The sequence below is a fragment of the Xyrauchen texanus genome, unplaced genomic scaffold (assembly GCF_025860055.1).
Source record: "Xyrauchen texanus isolate HMW12.3.18 unplaced genomic scaffold, RBS_HiC_50CHRs HiC_scaffold_423, whole genome shotgun sequence".
Taxonomy (NCBI): domain Eukaryota; kingdom Metazoa; phylum Chordata; class Actinopteri; order Cypriniformes; family Catostomidae; genus Xyrauchen; species Xyrauchen texanus.
This window is the reverse complement of record NW_026266391.1, coordinates 1-23924: the sequence shown is the minus strand read 5'-3', so window position 1 is coordinate 23924 and position 23924 is coordinate 1. Positions and strand designations below refer to the sequence as shown.

Genomic DNA, 23924 nt, shown 5'->3' with positions numbered 1-23924 from the left:
GCATAAGTTAGGACCTCTTCTATAGACAAAGAGGGGAGGATCCTTAAAATGCTGGGTATGCTAATGCTTATGCCGGATCAGAGGCCAAAATAGGCCAGTGTTGTAGAATAGTGTTATGACAGAGTAACTTTGACCCTATTTGACACTTTTTTGTAAAAGATCAAACTAGAATTTAAATGCACCTTGGTAAGCCTCATCAACACACTGTAAAGAGTAGGTTCTGTCCCAAAAGCTTTTTTTAGCTTTATCAATTAGTTCCTCATTGGAATGACATCTGAGCCTAAATGACTCTTGGGTAAACTGTATTCCAGAGCTTGAGGGGAATCTAATAGTGATGATAGTATGGAACTAAGTCAAGGAAGCGGAAGAGTGAAGGGAATTTCAGAAATGAGGCCAGTGAAATTGACAACTGTTTTGATCAGAATCAGATTGGGGATATAAATATGGCAAAGGTTTTGAGAGATGGAAATCTACTGATTGTTTGTAGAAACGAAGAACAGAGGGAGAGAGCTAGCAGAATAAAAGAGATAGGGTGATTCAAGGTAATAAATACAAGTCTTGTTGAAAGGGAAAATAAGTGGAGTAAAGGAGTAATTTGGGGAGTTCCAGTAGGAGTTTCAATGCAGGAAATTAAATAAAATCTAAAAGGAGGAATTCTAAAGGGTGCTTGGAGGATTCAGATAACTCGAGAGGGAGTGAGGAAAGATATTGAGTATGTTATACTTGATTTTGAAGAGGAATTGCTACCCAAAAAAGTGATGTTAGGGTTTTTGAGTTATAATGTTAGAGAATACATTCCAAAGCCAATGAGGTGTTACAACTGCCAAAGATTTGGACATACAGCCAAGGTATGTAAAGGTAGAAGGAGATGTATCACTGCAATCATGAACAGCCAAAATGTTGTAACTGGGGAGGGAATCACAGTGTGGCTTATGGAGTGTGTGAAGTTATGAAAATGGAAATAGAAATACAACAGATAAGAACTCCGAATAAGATCACATACGCAGAAGCTGAAAAGATGGTGAATCAGAGAGAAGGGAGAAATGAAAGTAACAGAGTGGGAAAACATATCACAAAAGAAACCGAATAGGCAAATAAGGAAAAAGTATTGGTTGACCTTAATAAACTAGTTATTTTCATAGCAGGGGTAGTTAATGCCACAATGGAGATTAAATCCAAGACTGAAAGAATACAAATAATTGTAAAAGCAGCAGTGTATCATCTAAATATCAGTGGGCTGACATGGGAGGAAGTAAGAAATTATCTCAGCATTCAGGCAAGTCAGGAACAAGTATGGAATATTAATAATGGTCCTCTTGTTACAATGGAATGCTAGAAGTTTGCTGGCTAATGGACAAGATTTTAAAAACTATATAGAGGAGTTATCTAGTAAACCCGATGTTATTTGTGTACAGGAGACATGGTTAAGGCCAAATTTAGATTTTAGACTAGTTGGATATGATTGTGTTAGATACGATAGGAGGGAAGGAGTAGGGGGTGGATGTATAACATTTATTAGAGAAGATGTAGCATTTAGAGAGGTATGAATAAGAAATGAGCAAGAATATATAATCCTAGAGATGTGGACAAAGGAAGGAGAGCTAAAAAATCATTAATTACTATAATCCTTGTAAGAAATTAGACCTGAGTAGTTTAATGCAAATCAAAGGAATGGATGGAAATAGGAGAGTGATATGTGGGGATTTTAATGCACATAGCACATTATGGGGAGGAATAAAAACAGATGTAAATGGAGAGGTAATTGAAAAACTGTTAGAGGAAAAGGTAGAGGTATGATGGGAGAGGGACAAGATTAGATGTACATACAGGGAATATGTCAGTATTGGATTTAACTTTGGTGTCGAATAATTTAGCAGGGAAATGTGAGTGGGATGTATCATATGAATCATCAATCGAAAGTGACCATTATCCAGTGTTTTGTAGAATATTACTACAGGGAAATAAACATCAAGGAAAAACAATAAGGAAATGGATATTTGCCAGGGCGAAATGGGAAGAGTTTAGTTTTATTTGTGAGAGAGAAATGGACAAAATAGATTTAAATGAAGATATTAAGGAGATTGATTAAAAAATTGAAAACAGTATTGATTGAAGCTGCAAATGAGTCAATTCCTAAAAGTAAGGGGAAAATTAAGAGAAAGGTGGTCCCTTGGTGGACAGATAAATGTAGTAGAGTAGTTAAAGAAAGAAATGAAGCTCTAAGAATATTAAGAAGAACTCATAATTTTCAAAACTTAATCAAATATAAGGAAATTCAAGCAAAGGTTAGGAAAATTATACGTAATTCAAAAAGACAAAGCTGGCAGATGTTTTGCAATAAAATTGGTAGATCTACACCTGTGGGAGAGGTATGGGACATGATTAAACGTATGAGAGGAATCAGAAGAGAATGGAAATATCCGGTTCTGAAGGTAGGGGAAAAGGCAGCAATATCTGATTAAGAAAAGGCAGAAATGATAGCAAAGGCACTCATTGAAATCCATAGCTCAAATAACCTAACTGAGGAGGGAAAGGGAGGAAAGGAATTAACAAAATCAGCTTATCCTGGAAGGCTTGAGAGACGGAATGAAATGAACAGCTCAATTAATGCTCCGTTTACTATAGATGAAATGAATAGGGCAATAGCAAGAGTTGGAATAACATCTCTGGGGAAGGATGAAATCTGCTATGTAATGTTAAAACATTTGGGTGTTTTGGCATCTATAAAGCTGCTAGGCTTTTATAATAAAATTTGGAAAAAAGGAAAGTTACCAACTGGATGGAAGGAGGCAGTGATTATTCCTATTAGGAAACCAGGAAAGGACCCATCAAATCCAAAGAATTATAGACCAATAGCATTGACTTCACATATAGGAAAGATAATGGAAAGAATGATTACGGAAAGAATAGCATTTTATTTGGAAAGCAGAGGAATTCTATCACCTCATCAGAGTGTTTTCCGGAGAGGGAGAGGAACTATGGACCCTATTATATGTCTGGAAACAGACATTAAGAAAGCTCAAGCTAATAAAGAATCAATGATGGCAGTTTTCTTCGATGTCGAAAAAGCATATGATATGGTTTGGAAAGAAGGACTAATGATCAAACTTGATATGATAGGAATAGCAGGTAGAATTTATAATTGGATTTCTTATTTGATAGATTTATTCAAGTCAGAGTTGGGAAAGCCTTATCTGGAAGCTATATGGTGGAAAATGGTACCCCTCAGGGCAGCATCATTAGTCCAATACTCTTTTCCATTATGATAAATGATGTATTTTCTCAAGTCCAAGGAGACATTGGGCGATCATTGTTTGCTGATGATGGAGAATTGTGGAAAAGGGGAAGGAATATTAATCATATTACAGGAAAAATACAGGAGGCAATTGAGGTGGTAGAAAAATGGTAATTTGGGGATTCAGATTTTCAGTAGAGAAAACCAAAGCATTAATGTTCACTAGGAAACGAGGCATTGATATACAGATAAAGATGTATGGGCAAAATATTGAACGAGTCAACGTTTTTAAGTTTTTGGGTGTGTGGTTTGATGCAAAATTAACATGGAATGAAAATATTCATAAGGTAGTCACTAAATGCAAAAAGATTTTAAATGTGATGAGATGTCTAAGAGGATCAGAATGGGGAGCGAGTAGATCTGCATTGAAATATATTTATATAGCACTGATTAGATCAGTGTTAGATTATGGAAGTATAGCTTATGAATCAGCAGCAAAAACTTCATTAAAGAAGCTGGATGTGATAAAAGCTGAAGCTTTGAGACTCTGTTGTTGTGCTTTTGAAACGACTCCTGGATCTGCTCTTCAGGTTGAAGTGGGGGAAATGCCGCTTCAAACCAGACGTAAGCAGTTAATGATGAGCTATTGGGTAAATCTTCAAGGTCATTCAGAAGAACATCATCCAACAGTAAAGGTACTTCTTCCATGCTAGGAAAAGGAAAGGTCTAATCAGAAGTGCTTTGCATGGAATAGTGATGTAGAAGCTAGAGAAATGACTAAGTCAGAAAAGATATATTCCTGCAGTATCATTGTCAATAACTCCACCTTGGATGTTTCCTGCAGTATTCATAGATTTTTATATTCTGGAGTTAATGAAAGTGTATAAAGACTCTAGAAATATTGTAGATGTTGTTGAAGATAGGGTACAAACTGTACATCAAGCATTTGTCCAAGTATATACGGATGGATCTAAAGATCCTAATACTGGGAGAACAGATTTTGCTTTCAGTATTCCATCCTTAAAATATTCTGTTAATAAGAGGACATCAGATCATTTGTCAGTATACACAGTAGAGATGATGGCAATTGCAACAGCATTACAATGGATAGAAGAGACACAAATTAAAAAGGTTGTTCTTTGTACAGATTCTTGTTCGGCATTACAGTCACTACAATCATTCACATCTCACTGTAGACAGGATATAGTAAAGATATATGAAAATCTGTATAGATTAAAGAATATGAACATAATGACTATTTATGTGGATACCAGCTCATAGGGGGATAAAATGCAATGAAGTGGTTGATGGGTTAGCAAAACAGGCTTTGGAAAATAAGGAGATTATGGATATCTCACTTAGTAAATATGAAGCAAAAGCAATAATTAAAGCATATACTTTTAAGGAGTGGCAAAAAAAATGGGATACAGGAAATACAGAACGTCAACTTTATGAAATACAAAGAGAAGTAGGAGTGTATTTCATTATCTCAAGAAAACAGAGTTAATTAAGAGAATTTAGTTAGGTTTTTTTTTTCACGCAATGGGTAAACTCTGGTCCACACTCCAACACAGTAGGTGGCGATAATGCACCTTAATGTTGGTGCCACCCGCCATAAAACCGAAGAAGAAGACAGGAGCAGCCGAGTTCTTCTGAGAGTCTTGTAGAAAAGCTGGGAACTTTGAATTAGCTGGGAAATATCTGTAAAGGACCCCAATTCACCATGTTTTTCAAAAGGTTTAATGTTAAGTTTGCGTGAAAATGACACTTTTTGATAGAAACATTTCTGCTGTTAAAGGTTTTAATAAATAGAGGACTGCACTCACGCCGAATGTTTCAGCTGCTCAGTTTAACATATTTATTGATGGCAGTGAAATTATGGTCTGGCAGTAACGTTATCTAACTTTGATCCTGCCTTCGAGTAACATTATTATTGATTCTGTTTAATTTTTGAATGTAGCATTCGTTGTCAAGTGACCGCAAGGTCTCAGTATAAGACATGACACCTTGTTGACCTCACCACGTGAGTTTAAAAACTGCGCTATTAAAGTATTTCCATGCTTTGGGAAAGGATAGACAAATTAATAGACACCGACTGTAGCTATATGGTGGTCATTCTGTCGTTTGTCATCCATCAGTTGTAGATCTATTTGGTCAAATTTGTGTTGTATCAGGTTTAGATGTCCTTTATCAGGTAGCCATTTGTGGGGCAAGGAGCTGGATTTTCCATATAAACCAGATTTATATGAGGTGCTTTACATGGCTTTTGTATTCAGCCAAAACGGTTTCCTTTCAGTTTGGTTGTAGCACACTGATGAAGGATTAATAGGGCTTTATTAGGCTGGGACTCTGCCTCACTGCAGACAAGCGCCATCTAAGTTTAACATTGTACATCTTATGATTAAAGCAGTCGAGGATGTCCTAAAATGGCCACCTTGCGTGTATTATATTTAATAGGCCTATCTTAACATTAATTAACCACTTGCCATTAGTTATGGATATGTTATGTATTTTTTTCGGAGACATTGGCTATCTAGGCTTTTGGATTTGGTCTCACATTTTCTGTCACTTTTTCAGGCTGAGGATGTTCAGACAAAATACTCTCATTAGAGGACCAAGGTGAAGGGAGCAAACAAGACTTGCAACTTTCAGAGTTGGTCGTCTCCTCCATCCTGATATGGAAACATTCCACCCACAAAAATGTATGTTTAATTACATATGCATTGTAGTGTTTCGCTGTGGCCCATAGATGGGAACCACAAGCTCATCAAGTATATGCAGATGATAAATTAGTTACAGTGAGACTAAACACTCAACTAACAGAATCATTTACAGGGCTCTACAGTGCAAGCATTTCACTCACTTTTATGAGTGAATATTCTGCATGCAAATATGAATTTGTTTTTGCTGTACTGGTGTGCATGACTTGTGGATCTGATTAACTATGATGACATCAGAATAAACAAGCACAGATCCTGAACCGATGCATGTTGTTCGGACATGTAGTGGAAAATCTTTGACGATTCTCTCTAAAATGCAAGAACTTTCGGAGTCCAGGGTTCCAGATTCCAAAATTAAAGTTTATTGAATCGTCAACAATCTTGAGTCCGGTCAGCTGTCTGTTCTGACTACATCCTATGTATCATATAAGAGATATCTAAGAAATACATGTATTTTAATGAGACATAACCATATATTTTTATATATGCTGACACGCATCTTTAAAGATATACATGTCATAATCCAACTAATTAACAAACACATCCTATTTTTAAAGAAATACACCTGTTTTTATAGAAATGCACCATAGACACAAGTTAATGTTCAGGTTTTTTCATATTTCATCTGTGGGCAGCCTAGTGTTGTTGTGGAACACGTGTTCGACGCACACTGCCCCTAGAGTCATTTTCCAGCAGAGTGAGCTAAGTTCCTTGGAGAAAGCGGTAAGGATTAAATTCGTATAACTCCTTTATTTAATTAAAAACTTTTGATACGTTACTGCCAACTTCAAGAAAAAACGCGATAGGAGACATGACTTTCGGCTACTTTGGATATTGATAGCGTAGTTGAAGTTGCATTATCACAGCAGAAGGGTTGCTATCATGTCACAATAAGTAGGCAAGAATTTTGCCATTACAGACAGAGAATCTGAGACTAAATCAGAACATTATTTGTTCTGTTTGTGTGTCTTCTATTTGAGAGGGTTGTCACTCAATGAAGAAGAAGATGATGATGATGATACCAACGCACTATAGGCTATTGAAGGACTGGCTTTGGTAAGCTCGGGACGTTATCGGTTCGAGAGAGAGAGAGAGCACACACGAGCCCTGCTTGTGTGACAGAACTAAACATTCAAACTTAGCCTCGTTTCACTTTAGATCTATGGTATTAGTCTGATTTTATTTTAGATTTCGCCTTCCAAAGATTATAAAAAGAATATTTATACATAAGCCGCATTCTGTCTAGCACAACTTCCTTCCCTTCACAGCGGTGCAATGACATTTCTTTCCGTTAAACTTAACGTCAGAATCAGCACGATCGGTGATTGTTGTAAAATGCAGTCTAGCTACTGTTGCTAAATTGCGGGATGCTTTAATTATAAAAAGAGCGCAAGAGATACCGTTCCCAAGGCGGCGCACGCTCCGAAACGGACCGCAATGAGACAAGCAAAGTATAGGCTACTTTGGGTTTCATGTGCGTCTATTAACTATACACAAAGATATGTCAAAACGATCGGCTTGGAGATTCACTTAAACACAGTTTATGTCTTAAATGGATGTAGTTATGGAAATAGCATCAGGATATGGTGCATCAGGAGCCTATTAGATCTGCACTCAGTCTTCAAGGGGAAGCAGTCTAATAAACATGTGACGATTGAGCCATTACTGCGAATCAAACAACAAAAGGCAAATAGAAAATCACTTACAGTTCTTGAATGAATAACTTCTGCATTAATCAGCATTAATCTATCTATGATAAACTATGCAGTGTTATTTTACAATTGATTACTTTATTAGATTTCTTTTTAGACCACACCTGAACAGTAATGTTAGTAGACCTTCCTGAAATTAAATCACTGTGCCTATATAATGTTTATCTTTTGTTTCTCTATTGTTTATCTTTGTTTAATATATATATATATATATATATATAAATAACAAAAAGATCCGTTAAGAATACTGTTAAAGTACCGGATCGATAAGCAGTATCGGTAAGAGTAGTAATACCATTAAAACCTTAACGATGCCCATCCCTAGTTATGCCTGTGCTTCTCTTGGATGCTCTGAATATTGGATTACGTGTCTGGATTGCCCCTTGATTAAAGCTGCATTTGGATTTCAACCTTAGTGTCTCAGAGCAGTTCGTAACACCTGCTTTGTTTATTTAATATATATATTTATACATTATTTATACAATATGTTTTTACATTATACATTTTTAATTTAAGTGTACAAGTGCAGATTGGTCAAGTGTTCAATAAATGTATTTGTTGAGAAATTGTCTATCTTAAGTAATTATTTGTTACATTTTATCTTTCAAATAAAAGGTTCAAATAAGAGGTTAAAAACAAGCGCATATCGGCCAAAATAAATCGGCAGCATTTATCGGCCATCGGCCGACCCGGATTTCAAAAGATCGGCATCGGCCTGAAAAAACCATATCGGTCGACCTCTAGTGTGTGTGTGTGTGTGTGTGTTACATATTACACACTATTTAAAATTAATACACTGCTGGGTATGGGGTACCGTCTTGAATAAGGTGTGACCATGGGGGAGAAAATTATGCTGTTCGCTTGTTCATGAACATTTACCGTGGATTAGAAAGAGGAAGTGCCATCCGGGGCAGAAGTGTCCATAACCAGTGGATTGAGAGGCTTTGGGGAGATCTCTGGAGAGGTATGACTAATGTGTACCACCAGATTTTCACCTTCCTTGAAAATGATAGAATCATTGACCGTACCAATGAGCTGCACTTGTGGGCACTGCATTATGTTTACCTGCCACGGATTAACCGGGACCTTGAAGTTTTCAGGGAACAAAGGAAAATCCATGGCTTGCGCACTGTTGGCCACCACACACCATATCAGATATTTGTTCAAGGATGTCTTCAGAGGCAAACACCACCACTCACAGCCATGGCAGAGATTTTTGGATCCAACACTGCTCAAGGTGCTGCTGCTGCAATTCCTGCTCTGAATTGGCAAGAAAGAGTAACAGTTCCTGCTAACCAATTCAGTCCAAGACATGCACAGATGCAACAACTCCAGGATGTGGAGACACTGGCAGGACCGATTGGTAGTCTAGCCATAGATGCACTCCAAAGTGTAATTTACATTTTGGAACAGTATTTTTTTTTTGTCATGCCATGCCTCTGTGGTGTTTCTTTGTATCTCTCTCCCGCCGGTGGGACCAGTTAGTCTCTCCGTGTCAGCTAGAGGAGATACCGGTCCAAAAGGCAACAGTAGACCAGCCTGCTCGCCTGCTGTTGAGGGGTGAGTAATTGACCAGTTCATCTTCAGTCTTTACCATCCTCTTGGCTCTCTTCTCCACCTCGCATACTCCCATGTATAATAACAGTGGCATTTATGCTCTTAAAATCCTAATCGTTCTTATTTTTGGTGATGACATCAACAGTTGTATATTTCTCTCTGTGTCTCGGCAAAGAGACTGGCAAGAAACTGTTGTACAATCAAGGGAAGATAACATTATAATAGCTGCACAGTGTCTAGTGTCTGAAAGAAAGTTAGCTCACAAGGATTAACTAGTCCTACAACTTTACTTTTGATCAAAAGTTTTTGTCTGTTACATGATGACAAAGTCAACTTTAATTGTATAACTCAGGGAGTACTTGCTGTATTTTGCCTTGTTTTTGATGCACTTTAATGTACTGTATGGAAAAGATGATTCTTTATGAAATACTTTATAATTCTGAAATTGAGAGGTCCTATTTTTTTACTTGAAAGAAAAAGCTAATGGAGCACTTTTATTTATAACCATTGATTCATAACCATTAATATTTTGTTAGTACTTAGAGTGCAGTGTTATGTTGCATCATGCAGTAAAAGTACTGAGTAAATGTGATGTTTGTTACCTCAATAAATTTAAGGTCATTCCTGTTTTATTTGTGTACATTTTAATCATTAACATTAAAAGCACACTCTTTTTACGACTGAAATAACAATAAAGGGTAAAAAAAAACTGAATTCGCAAAAATTAAAACGGAAAAAACGGAATTTTCAAAAATTAAAACGGAAAAAACGGAATTTGGGAAAAAGAAAACAGAATTTGGGAAAAAATAAAACGGATTTTATAGGGCCCTATATATCAATTAAGACGAAGTTGATCTTAAATTGTTAAAAGTGTTTCCCACCCCAAGCACCTGGTTAAAATCAGGAAATTGTCATTATTTTACCATTTCATTGGGATTAAGGGTATGGGCTAGTCTAGTATTCCCCCTGCTGGTCATAATCTACATTCAATAAAAATGTTCAGAGTAGTTTCATGTTTTCCAAATACATATTTATTACAATGGTCTGTATCCTAAACCAACATTTAGTGAGTACCACTGTTGTAACTGCAGCCACACAATTGTTGATGTAATGATATAAAACTAAAGATTGATGAAGGGTGTAAAAAGCAAGAATGTCCACTGATGTGTGTGGTTTTTTTTTTTTATCGAAAGAGGTAGTAGTGGAGCAAAAGGAGGCAATTTATCTTTATGAAAATAACTTATAACTTTACAATTTATTTTAAGTCTTAAAACTGCAATACAAATATTTAATTTTTGTAGGCTACACACAAAAGAAAAGGACCAAGAAATTAGAGGATCCTTAGTATGTTAAATAGTGGCAGGCAAACCCCCCAGGCTTACAGAAATGGTTTAACCCTACTACTCAGCAGCCAATGGAAAAGTACAACACTCACCCCTTCAAACTGGACAAGTGGCCAAATGGCTCAGAATCACATGAAATCAACCAAGTGTGCCGCACAAGCCCTCAAAAGTGAAGCCAAAACGTCTCGATCGCCCCACGGTGACTGGTCCTAGTATAGGTCATAAACCCCGCCTCCCCATGTTATTCAACAGGACGTGAGACCAACTAAACTATTAAATTACACTTCACATATCTTTTTTTCCAAAGATAGTTTGTCATTTACTGTAGTTTCTATCATGTTGATGTAATTTCAAAATAAGTTTGTTTTTAGTTAGTTATTTGATGCTATAAAAACGGTGCTGTGACATCATGATTGACAGCTGTGATTGACAGGTTCTCTGAGCAAAGTAGTCACTGAAGCACCAACAGACTTTTTTCGGGATCTTCGGAGGACTGAGGAGATTGGAGCTTTAAATTTAGTATCTAAATTTCTATAATTAATTATTTCACACCGTCATAAGTCAAAAGTGCAGGGGCGTGTGCTTGCGATTGATTCAGCGAGAGTGAGGGCGGGGCCTTGATTTTGCAGCTTTACTTCCTGCTCACTACTGCACAGGTCTGGTCACGAAATCGCAACTGCGCAGACTCAAGTCCCAAGATGTCAGCGCCATATCAGGACACTGGCGGCTTCAGTTCTCACCAATGGAAAAGAGCGATTGGGCGTCGTCCATCTTTTTTTACAGTCGATGAAATCATCACGTTGTCAACGCGTAGAGAAACCAGTATCAGAAGCTCCAAATGTTTAAGGTTATATGCACTGATTTTAGGTAGTTAAAAATAATATGAATATAGGCTACCTAATTTATTATAAGTGTTCTGATGCACAGTTAGTTAAATGTAAGACATAATCACAAATTGTGTAATTATAATAATTTACTGAGAATCCAAGCATAATGTATGTCTCTTAAGTAACTACAGCCAATAAACAAAATGGTGTAACGTATAGAATTGTTGATTTAACATTAACTCATGTAAGGTTGTTGAATTACATTTTTAGTTTGACAGGCATTATCATCAGAAGTGGAATCAGCTGCAAGGGCTCTTATTGATGTGTTAGCCAGGGGCCTGGCTCCATCTTCAGCTAGTAGCATTGGTACATCAAGGAGTGTTAATACACCAACAAGAGAAAATGTGCGAATGAGTGGGACAAGTGCCATTACTCCTTTGCCGTCTGTGCCAGCACCAGAAAATAGGGTGAGGCAGGCATTAAAAAGGTAATTTTATTTATTTTCATTTAAACATTTAGCATTATTGAAATATTTTAAAAGATGGTAATGACACATTAAAACATATAAGAGAAATAACTTTTCCTCAAAAATGTGTCTCTTTGTCACTCTGGCCGTAGGCAGTTCCCAAGTATGTTTAGGACTGAAAAAGACCATCCTAAGGGGAAAAAAAAAATTATCTTTGGCCAAACCTGTCAATGTGAAAAAATATATGTGCTCTCCGAACCAACAATGTTTACTCCAAAAGGAGATCAAGACTTGGAACTTGTATGTGCTGGGCTTGGGAAAAGGCTGTTAAGTGTTCCAGACACCTTTAAACACAGTGAGGTAATTGCAAACATAAACAAAACACGAGTGAATGTGAAGTAATTGATTATTTACTTGATGCAAGTAAAATCTTTTTTTTCCTTGACTTGAATGATGAATGTGGTGTTTGCTTGTTTAAGATTGTCACTCTGCTTGAGGAAGAATTTCCTAAATTAAAAAATCTTCAGGGAGGCTGGATGTTTTACAAATCTACAGGTATTTATAATTTGCATGTCAAATATACATAGGTCTTTATTGATGCTGTAGGTAATATAGTTATTTAGTGCTTTCAGATTTTATTGCAAAAAGGATGTGGAAATCAGAAATGATTCCTGAGTTTGATCCTCTGAATTTACATTAAGTTGGTGGTGGGCGGCGTAAACTTACTTTAATTCCCACTGACTGTGATGGATACTCAATTCGGCTCCTGAAGTCGGTGTCAAATAATGGAAAGAATGTGCTATTTGTAGTTCCACTACAAGAGCAGCTTTCCATTGAACCATTACCATTTGAATCTGTGGAGTTTGTAAAGATGCCACTGTCAAACTGTATGAAATGTGGCAGGAAAATACCACTGCCGTTGTTGCCCTTACACATTGAAGAGTGCAAAACAACTGTAGGTTGTCTGTAGGTTCTACTTGTATTGTTTTTGTCTTTTATTATATTTTAAACACATAATGCTTTCTTAATTCTTCTAGTTCAAATCTGTTTACATAATTTTTTTAGAAATCAGTAAATGATGTGACTGTGCTTGATGATGATGATGATGATGATGGAAATGTTATTGGAGCCATTGACCAGCTCAAGCCCACTTCAAACAGATTTAGAACAATCTTCCCAGGTATTTGACCAAAATTAATTTCCTGATGAATGCAGAAATTTATTTTTGCTTTGCCAAATATACACCCAAGAATCTGTGGTCCCTTTCAAACTGCTCTGTGAGGTTATTCTGAAGTTCGATGAGACTGATATGCAACTTTTAATACCTTCGGCATAATTTTGTCTACGGTAGCAAATATGCAGTATTCAACAGTAATTTAAATTATATTGAAAGAAATATTTATTTAACTAGCAAATTTCTTAACTTGTACCTGAAAGAAATTAGTAACTTATAAGTTGTCTGTACATTTGTTATTTTTACAGATCTGTCCCATTTGCCAGATTTCTTTCCCAAATGATGTCTTGCCTTATCATGCAAGCATTTGAGGTGAAGGGTAAAGTTATGCTACAATAGAATGACATTTGTTCTTTAGACTCTTACTTAATACCTTAAAGAATTAGTCCACCCAAAGTTGATATTTATCTTTTAAGTTACTGACCTTCTTTCCATCTCAGCTGTTGGTGAATTTTGTTCACAGAGAAAACGAAGACCGGAACCAAAATTTCTAGCAGTCACATTTATAAAACAAACTATTATTCCTTATTTGTCTTGTCACTCAAAGTCTTCTGAAGAGAAATGCCATTTGTTTGTTAGAAACAAATCTATAACTAAAATATTTTTAACTATAAAACGTGTTTCTGTGCAAAGAGGCGAATGATCCATATTGTTAAAGGCATTGTTTGTTAAAGATATGAACAATAGAACAGAAGATAAACAACAAAGGTCAACAACAGCTGAGATGGAATGTAGATGAAAAGAAGATTTAAAAATATATAATGTTTGGGTGAACTAATCTTTTATTTAATCCCATAACAGCAGGCACGTGCACACATAGACATCAAAAGGGGCTTGAGCACCTGCCCTTTTTATTCCTGGAGAGAAAGTGCCCTTTTTTCTTTTTTCTTTTTTTTAAATAATATATATTCCTGTTTGCGCAGAATGCGCACAGCTTCACTGTCAAGCAAATATATTTATTGAATAGTGTATATAAATATCGGGTCAGGAGTTCTGAAGCGCTCCCTCCCCATCGGCACATCACACACACACACACGAGGCAGCAGCGGCCCCTCCCAGCAGTGTTTTTCTTGGCTTGTGTTGAGGTGAGTGGCTGCATGCCTAATGTAATAAGTTAGCTACAGTTTAGCTAAGGCAAATATATCATGGCCATACAGTGCTACTGTACTAAATGGGGACCCTTACAGGTGAATACAGTGTGTGTGTCTAATAACATCATCACAATCGATAAACTGATATGCAAATTAGGCGTCAACTAGTTAAAATGCGCATATTTGCATCTAATTGACAGGGCAATGCAGGTAAATAGGATAAACAAAATAATTAAAGCATATCACCACAGAACGTCCCCAGTTAATGACTTACATCAAGAGTCTTTCCCCCTGAAATTTAGAAATCTAAATTGGTGAATTTAGAAGAAATCTACAGATGCAAACAGATGGAGGATAGTAGGTTTAAAACAAACTCCATCTAAATGTGGATTTTGAAGGTTTTATTTGATGATGATGATACAGTCCTTCCTCAAATGTGAAACTAAGTCCATGTCACCATCAGTTATTGTGTATGTGTGTGTGTGTGTGTGTGTGTGTGTACATGCATAGCAATAATAATATTTTATTTTTGTATAATATATTATGTACATATTATGTATTTGATTAAAACATTCAGGCAATTCAGTATTCTGATGCTTGGTTGTGTGACGCTAAAAAGTTATTTTGCTTGTGAAACAAAAAGTATTTAAACAATTAATTTTAATCATGCCTGCAGGCAGCATAATGCCAAAAAAAGAAAGGATACAGAAAAGGAAGGAGAAGGAACACCAGGAAACAGCCAAGAGTAGCAAATCACAATGCGTGGTTAAAACCAGGTATCAGAAGCAAAACCCAAGAGAGAACAGATAACTCAGATGTTGAAAGTGTTACACCTGAGAGAGCAGTTGAAATCTCAAAGATGATCAGGAAATCACTGTCTGTGGTGAAGAGGAAGAGACTATAGAGGGGGAAACGGTGGATAATGTTGAGTCTGAGGAAGCAATAGAAGATGAAAGTTTAAAAAAAGTAAAAAAAATACGTAATTATGAGATGTGCCCTTTTTTTTCACTTGAGCCCCTGCCCCTCAAAATGTCTGTGCACGTCCCTGCATAACAGACATCTTTAGCTATAAATACTTTTTTCCATGTATAATGGATGCTTCTTTCTCTTCATTTAATGTGCAAGAGTTTCTGAACTGGTAGGATAAACAAAATTAAAAAGTTGTATGTCCCATGCCTATTTTAGAGGGAGGACTTTCAGTGGCAGTGATTCTCCAAGCACTTCAACAAGAGAAGAACTGCCAGGAGCCTCAACTGCACAGTCATCCACATCACTATCAGCAGGTTATGCCCCACACATATTCTGCTTGGTTAGCTCTGTTGTACTGCTATGATACAAGTGCATCTATATGTAAAAATATAAACTCTAGTTGTGGCTTTGTTTTTAGCCCTAGATTTGTTGTACAACTATATTTGTAAAATCTTTTTTGCATAACTTGTGAATTTCATTTTCAGCATGGAAATACGAAACTGACCCTCAGAAAGCATCTCGAATGTTCTGTGCAGAATTGCTTTCCCAAAGTTCGGACTGTCCATCTATGTCACTACAGATCAACCAATTTGATACTTTGGATGAGCAGGACAGTACACTGATTTTATTTTATAAAATGAACAGTGTTAACTGGTCAGCTCCATTGAAATGTAGATTGACAGGTATTACACTCTGTAATTACTGGAACATTGTTTGAAGTAACCGTTGTTTGTACAATTTGTGAAATTTACTTGAGATTGCTATTTTTTTTCTTTTAAATTGATTTCTTTTTAGGAGATGCAGCTGTTGGCAAAGGAGTCAATCGTCACATCTTTACATTTGGGTATGTAATCCAGTTGCAATTCTATTCAATGGACACAAAAATATATTCAAAAGTTTGGAAACATTACAAAGAAGTCTCTTCTGCTCACCAAGGCTGCATTTATTTAATCCAAAATACAGTTAAAACAGGGTAATTGTGAAATATCATTACATCTTTGCCTGTTCTGGGATCTCCCTGTTCCGTCATCTTCTAATCGAGACTGGCTGTTTCAACAGCTGTTGTCACATGCCGTAAGTCTTTTTGTTTTAGTTATTATAGTTACTATATTTTATATATATATATTAGTCTCTATTTAACCCAAACCTAGCAGCATGCTGAAAATAAACTTTTTATGTTTTAGTACAATACCTAGGTACGTACTAAAACATTCTAGTAACACCCTAGCAACCACTTAGAATATGAGCAATGGCCTAGTAACTCCCTTGCAATACCATAAAACCTATCTGTCTATGTACCTTTCTTTTTGCTTTGATCACAGGAATAAATTACACTTTACTACATATTCACATAGAAAACAGCCATTTTACATTGTTGTAATATTTCACATTATTACTTTGTTTTTATTATATATTTTTTTTAATCAAATAAATGCATCTTTGGTGATCAGAAGAGACTTAAAAATCTTAATGATCCAAAACTTTTGACAGGTAGTGTGTGTGTGTATATCTCAATCTACTAAATTAATTATGTTGCCTAAGCTCACTGTTTATGGAAAAAAACATATTAAATGGAAATCAATTATTTAACCTTTATTAAGCTGTTTCAAAATTAAACTGTCTTTTGTACATTTTGTTTTCAGGTACTTGGACGTGTTAAAAGCCAGATTAAAGATCTCATTAAAGATCAAAGGTCTCAAAGAAACTGGTATCTGGCCACTACTATCCCAAAGACTTGGCAGTCACCAAGTAGTTTTCCCAAGGGAGTCAGAAATGGACATTACAGCACAAGTTAGTATGCTTGTATTTGGAAAAGCACTAAAGGAAAAATCTTATGTATAACAGATTATATCAATATAGATTAAACAATATATTGTCATTATAGAGCAGTCACTGTAACGATAAACGTACACAATTAAAAGGACCATGAATTGCTAATTAAAATGTGCATTTATCTTTTGACATATAGGTCGTTATAGTATACAAACATTTTAAGTAATTTCAGTTCAAAACTTCAGCCTAATCTTATTAAATACCTGCTACTACTCGTTGCCTACTTTCTTGGATTTGTGACAAATGTGACCAACTATTGGTCACATTAGTACAAGAATGAATCCTCAGCAATTATCAAATAGTCACATCTGAGACCGACTCACTTGGTATTGAATATAAGTTATGTGAAGATGCTAGCTAATCAGAACACATACGCCTCACTAACCGTTTCAAAACGAGGTAGAAAACCAGAATAAAAAATGTCCATGTATTTCTACTTTCTGACCGGTTTAGGAATATATAGATTTTCTTTTTACTAACATTTATAAAATACAAGTAAAAAAATTATAATTCATGACACATTAACATAAATTTTCAAACCCTCATAGAAAGTCCTTCAGAAAATTGCATGGCCCAAGCCTGTGGATGATGATGAGGACAATGATGACTGCATTGCTGTTGAAATAATGAGCATCATCACAAGCTACATGCGACGATTTATTGAAGAAGGTATGGTTTTATGTATGTTAATTGACTATCTGTGTGCGGCTTAATACCATTTACATAAAGCAGTTAAATGTATGATATCTTTTAATTACTCTTTCATAGCATATCCAAACATGCTGAGTGACCTAATAAAGTTCTGGGTGGGATGGGAGGTGCCAGAAGAGAACCTGGTTTTGGAAGTGGTGACTGCCAAATTCTCTGTTGCTCAGACGTGTTTCAATATGTTGTGCCTTCCCTGTCACTATCAGAGCTACACCACATTCAAAATGGATATGGTAATGTGCCTACAATCTGTAAATAGTGGATTTGGTCTCATTTAACTAGAAGAGATAACAGGGGGCAGTGTGTTTAGTAATGTTCTTAAATTGCAAAAAGGATTTAGCCTAAGTTAAGAGTAAAGAAGACAAGAGGCTAAAGTGTTACAAACTTTTACAGTGTTTTAAACTTTAATCCAATTTTTTTTCAAGTTGGTATACTCTTGAATGTCTTTTAACACAGTTAAAACCTGTTTGTTAGTAAAAACTGTTAAAAAGCAATGTCAAAGGAATAGTTCACTCAAATGTAATCTGTAGGATTGTTTTTTTAGATTAACCTTAAACAATTTTTCATACTGCATAAAGTTTTAATGATATGCACACCACATGTACATGTCAAAAAAATTTAGGATACCAATGTTGAAAAAATGTTTGGCACATGTTGGTAAACTCTAGTAGGTGTATAAAAATAATGTTATTTTCTACCAATAAATATTGTACAGTGGGTAAATATGAAAAATGAAAGCTCCACACCTACAGATTAAGCAGGGTGAACAACAAGGCAAGAAACCGTAAATGGAATCTGACATGGACTAACTTTCAGTTAAACTCTCAACATACTGGACCGTGCTAAGATTGAGGTCTACTCCATAAGACTCAGAATGTTGCATGAGGTTGATGGTTTCTATAAGTTGTGCCATTTCATCATCTGTCAATGAAATGTCAAGCACAGGAAGATGCACCCCAAGGTTTGGGTCCTCCAAGTATCCGCTATCCTCCAGTTCAATGTTGGGTATGGCTACATTCTGAAGAAAACAAATTTCATAGATAATTTTACTTTTTTTAAAAACTTTTACACATTTAATATTTGCCTCCATTTTACGTGGATGCCAAATTTACCTCTGGATCCATAATTGGGTTTTGGAACTGGCCCACTTGCCACAACTGAATGGGTGTTAGATTGTGTTCTGTTCTTATGGGATGGTTGTCCCACCCCTCAGAAAAGACATCCAAGCTGGCCTGGATGTGTGGCAGTAACACATAATGACAGCTGAATAAATGGTAGGAGTTGCTGATATCCAGCAGGTGACTGTCCTCCAATGTGTGCAGAATGTTGTGGTAGATGCTTGTTACCCCTACGAATAAATCACGCCAGAGACGCTCTATTCTGTATAAAAAGAAAGATAGTATTTAGCCTAGTACAACCAGCATTGATTAAGCACACCATATATGACTTGAATAGGTTAAAGTCTATTTGGCTCTCTCATGAAACAAGCTGAAAAAGTGAAGATCAAACCTGTTCTAAAGTAAACCTTCATGTTCATGAGTTTGTGTGAACAACATTTACATCTGCTCCTGATCTAAAGTAAATTATAAGACATCAATATTTGATGCCCTTTGTCCAACTGTAAAACACTCCCATTTGTCAGTTATTGGAACTTTCACTCATGGATTAAATTAATCATGACTTCATGTGAATAGTGAATTTATACATTGGTAACTAAAAACTATGGATTTCTAATGCTGCATCCAGCATGCTAGGTGTCACTGGAGCGTCTAAACAACATAAAACAGTAACACTTGCAACTTATGGTGAACCCATATAGTAGGGGGAAAAAAGTGAGAATAGTATGTCCGAATTCATACTATTCATAAACAGGTTAAAAGCACCCAGATTACCTACTATTTCTGCTGAGGTGTACATTTAATGAACACTTCACTATCCCATGAGGCCATGGGAGAAGATTTTTGATTGGGCAGTAAAGCAATGCCACTGACGCCATAGCACACTAAATGTGGTATGTTCAAATTCCATTTATACTACACAAATTTGTACAATATAGCAAATTTTTAATGGTCATGAAGAATTTACTCAAAAGAAGTACATAATCTGAATGCACCTTTAATGCTGTCAGAGCACTAACATAAAGTGAATTTAACTCTGATTATGCACACTTTTACCGGCGATGAAGCTGTTGTCATCAGTGCCATGAACTGAAAACTTTAGTTCTGCAATTCCCACATGTTCACCGCCATGATCTCCTCTCACTCTGCAACAAAAACATCACACATTTTGATGGGTTTCAATTATACACAATTAACTTAACTTTACCAGATTATCCAGAAAAGTACAAAAGTATGTGATAAAATAATAGACAAAAATAAATGTTTTGCAACTTAATATTAATTAATACCTCTGTGGAAACCCATGTGTATTCACTGCCTCTGAAAAATGCCAAATGGGTGTCTGAGCGGTTGTTGTCTGAAATCTTCAGGTACATAATCTGTTGAATATATTAAAACATCTACAGCTGAAGATAGTACAGTAGTAGAGAGAGATGTTTCTGTACCAACAGATGACAGTATTATTGGGGTTCAAGCTCTTGAAGACCTTTATCGCTTCTATTCTGTTTTGGTCTAAGCCAACCCGAGATGTATGGCTGACACCAGAACACATCCATGATGGAGAATTCACAAACACACACAGAAATGAAAGGGTTAAACTATAATATTTAATACACACCAAGCATACTTACACACACACACACACACAGGTTGCTTCTCAATTCTTATTTGTGCATCATCGTTTCCTTTCGTCACATCTCAGCTACTCCCCCTGTAGGATGCGAGGAAAGGCTGCAAGGAAAGTAAATGAGGACGGAGGAATCGAAGGAAAGTTTATTTATACATTGGAATACTCGATCATTTGAGCGTCACATATATCACATCAACAGCGCTCAAAGGATCTGCCCTTATGTTGTTGAAGTTTGGTTATTTAAGAAATTCATAACAAATAATAATAAAGCAAGATACCCTGTTTAAATATGTGAGATGTGTGGTTTATTTAAACTGCAAAGGTAAAGTATAAATTAAAATGATAGTGACTGATGTGAAGGGGGAGGAGAATTTATACGTGCGTCACGTTTAGTAGAAAAAACTCTTCCGCATAGGATACACCTGTGTATCCTCACTCATGATTCCTCAGGAAGCCTCACTCCTCGATCCTCGACTCTTCGCGGTGCAATTAGAGAATTGAGATGTCCTTCAAGATGGCTGAGCTCGATCGGTTTCTGGGTCATAGGATGGAGGAGACGAGGAGGGATATTGAGAAGCACCCAGAGTTTATTGTAGATATATATATTTGAAATAAATGATAGATAGCAAAATGCTTATCTGAAGTGTTCTTTATTATACCATTTTTAGTTTTTACATTATTCATAAAATTGAATAATTGTAAAAAATTATATCTCAGTACAAATGAAGTGGTAATGTGTAATGTGCAATAATCTATCTGTGTGCCAAATTTCACAAACTTTTTACCATACGGTTCTATGGGCTGCCATAGAGTCAAGATTGGAAGAGAAGAAAAACACATACAGGCTTAACACCTTTGGTGCATGGCTCTTAATAATAATAGTATAATAATAATAATTATTATATAATCCTTACAATTACAATAGTGTTTAAGTGCCTTTACCTCTGTACAGATAACATTTTTAAGGCTAGACAAATTACAAAAGTAATTTGGTGATGTCAATTTGTAAAGAAAGACTACACGCCTGTGCACATATATATTCAAAAGTGCATACCTATAGACTAAACACATAATATTCATGTGCACGTTGTCAGCGCTTTCACAGATTCACATTTTTTGAAGTTTATACTGAGATAATAAAAGTTTTCAAAATTTCCCCCTGCTTGTACCTTGGAACCTGTTTCAAGGTTTGCGTTCTCGAGCACCAAACAATGTTGTTTGCAAATGAACGGACCAGAGCGCATTAAGGGTTTTCTGTTAGAGCGGTGTCGTGTTAGCGGCCCCTAAGTTAATAACTTATGATCTTTGCAACGGAAGTAAATCAATCAAAATTAATTTTAGCTGGACAATAACTTTGTTCTAGAGCTGCTGTAAAGCCAAAACAATCTCTGTTACTTAATTTCCTATTATCACTGTAAAGCTGCTTTGAAACAATCTATATTGTTAAAAGTGCTGTATAAATGAAGGTGACTTGACTTGACTATGTGCTTGAACCAATAACAAACATTTAAACAAGTCTTACCTTTCTTGAATAACCATCTATTCCGCCGAAGATTACCATGTTGTACCTGATAAAAATTAAAAACACTTAAAAGTACATGGCCTGTGGTTATATCAGAAGTGTCAAGTTTTCACTATAATTTCATACAGGCCACGTCAGATGACAAAAACAAAATAGATGGTTGAGAAACAGGACATTAAAAATCTGAGGATTAATGATGACTATTTAGTGTTATTTTAGAAAAGTTAATTAATACCAAGCCTGCAGACATACCTGATGAGTTTATGGTTGGTGTCTATGTGCACCAGGTACTTGGGGTAAGGAACACTATATCTTCTCCGAGCAATACATCTCAAGTTGGTCATCCTGGAGAGAACACCAACACTGTCCACACGATGCATGGATGCACACACCCTATCCCACTGAACACAGTGCCCCTGTGCCAGTAGAGCCCCTCAAACCATACGATATCCTGTGTCTGGCATAGAGGTCTTAATCTCTGTGACAAGGGCATCAAGCTCTTCATCTGTACATGTGCTGTACAAAGCTCTCACAGATAAGTTGTTTTCATTCATCCTCCTGAACATTGTTGCACGAGACACAGCAAATAAATTTGCAATAGACAGGGTTGGAAGCCCGAGTTCTATTAGATGGGTAAGGTTGATCGTAGAAATTGAAATTCTTGGACGTCCACTTCCATGTCCTGGTTCCAGCTCCATTGTTACAGATACCTCCTCCAAAGCCTCCATATCCCTCTGATGCTGTATAAGGTTGCTCAGATTTGTAAGAGCTACAACTACATCCTCTGACACATATACTATTTCAGCCAGGGCACTAATAAATACTAGTTCCTGTCTGCAAATAAACTCTAGGTAGTCAATGTTCAGTGGCTGTCTCTCCAAGACATGAACTAAACGATCATGAAGTCGCTGAAGAATATACTGCTTTAGATATTCCTAAATTGCTTACCACAGCTATGCAGACGACACACAGATCTACTTAGCCCTATCACCTAACGATTACAGCCCCATTGACTCCCTGTACCAATGCATTGATGAATTAAACAGTTGGATGTGCCAAAACTTTCTTCAGTTAAACAAAGACAAAACTGAAGTCATTGTGTTTGGAAACAAAGATGACGTTCTCAAGGTGAATGCATACCTTGACGCTAGGGGTCAAACAACTAAAAATCAAGTCAGGAATCTTGGTGTGTCTCTAGAGTCAGACCTTAGTTTCAGTAGTCATGTCAAAGCAATAACTAAATCAGCATACTATCATCTGAAAAATATTGCAAGAATTAGATGCTTTGTTTCCAGTCAAGACCTAGAGAAACTTGTGCATGCTTTCATCACCAACAGGGTGGATTATTGTAATGGACTCCTCACTGGCCTTCCCAAAAAGACCATAAGACAGTTGCAGCTCATACAGAACGCTGCTGCCAGGATTCTGAGCAGAACCAGAAAATATGAACATATCACACCAGTCCTCAGGTCTTTACACTGGCTCCCAGTTACATTTAGGATTGATTTTAAATATTATTACTGGTATATAAATCACTCAATTTATAAATCACTCAACACTAGCTCAATGGGCTAGGACCTCAATATATTGCAGATATGCTCACTGAATATAAACCCAACAGATCACTCAGATCATTAGGATCACATCAGCTAGAAATACCAAGGGTTCACTCTAAGCAAGGAGAGTCTGCTTTTAGCTATTATGCCAGCCGCAGCTGGAACCAGCTTCCAGAAGAGATCAGATGTGCTCCTACATTAATCACATTCAAATCCAGACTCAAAACACATCTGTTTAGCTGTGCATTTACTGAATGAGCACTGTGCCACTGTGTGTCCAACTGTTTGTACTGTATTTTATTTTATTTTTTTCTAAACTGTTTCAATTATTCTTATTTTTTTATTCTTATTTTAATCTCTTCTATGTAAAGCACTTTGAATTACCAATGTGTATGAAATGTGC

The 23924-nt window shown here is 36.3% G+C and overlaps 1 long non-coding RNA gene across 4 annotated transcripts; it reads left to right on the top strand.

Annotated features, from left to right (window-relative positions):
* Window positions 1-5966: 5966 nt before the first annotated feature.
* LOC127642145 (uncharacterized) lies at window positions 5967-20713 on the top strand. 4 transcript variants are annotated; one of them, XR_007970299.1, is made up of 11 exons: window positions 5967-7011; window positions 11665-11881; window positions 12013-12220; window positions 12340-12415; window positions 12926-13040; window positions 15371-15468; window positions 15640-15837; window positions 15950-15998; window positions 16798-16945; window positions 17536-17656; window positions 17756-20711. It is a non-coding gene; the product is annotated as an uncharacterized LOC127642145 (long non-coding RNA). The 4 variants fall into 4 exon arrangements; XR_007970300.1 differs by lacking the exon at window positions 5967-7011 and adding an exon at window positions 13343-13406 and having other exon boundaries at window positions 7046-11881; window positions 17756-20713; XR_007970298.1 differs by lacking the exon at window positions 5967-7011 and adding an exon at window positions 7047-9227.
* Window positions 20714-23924: the final 3211 nt, after the last annotated feature.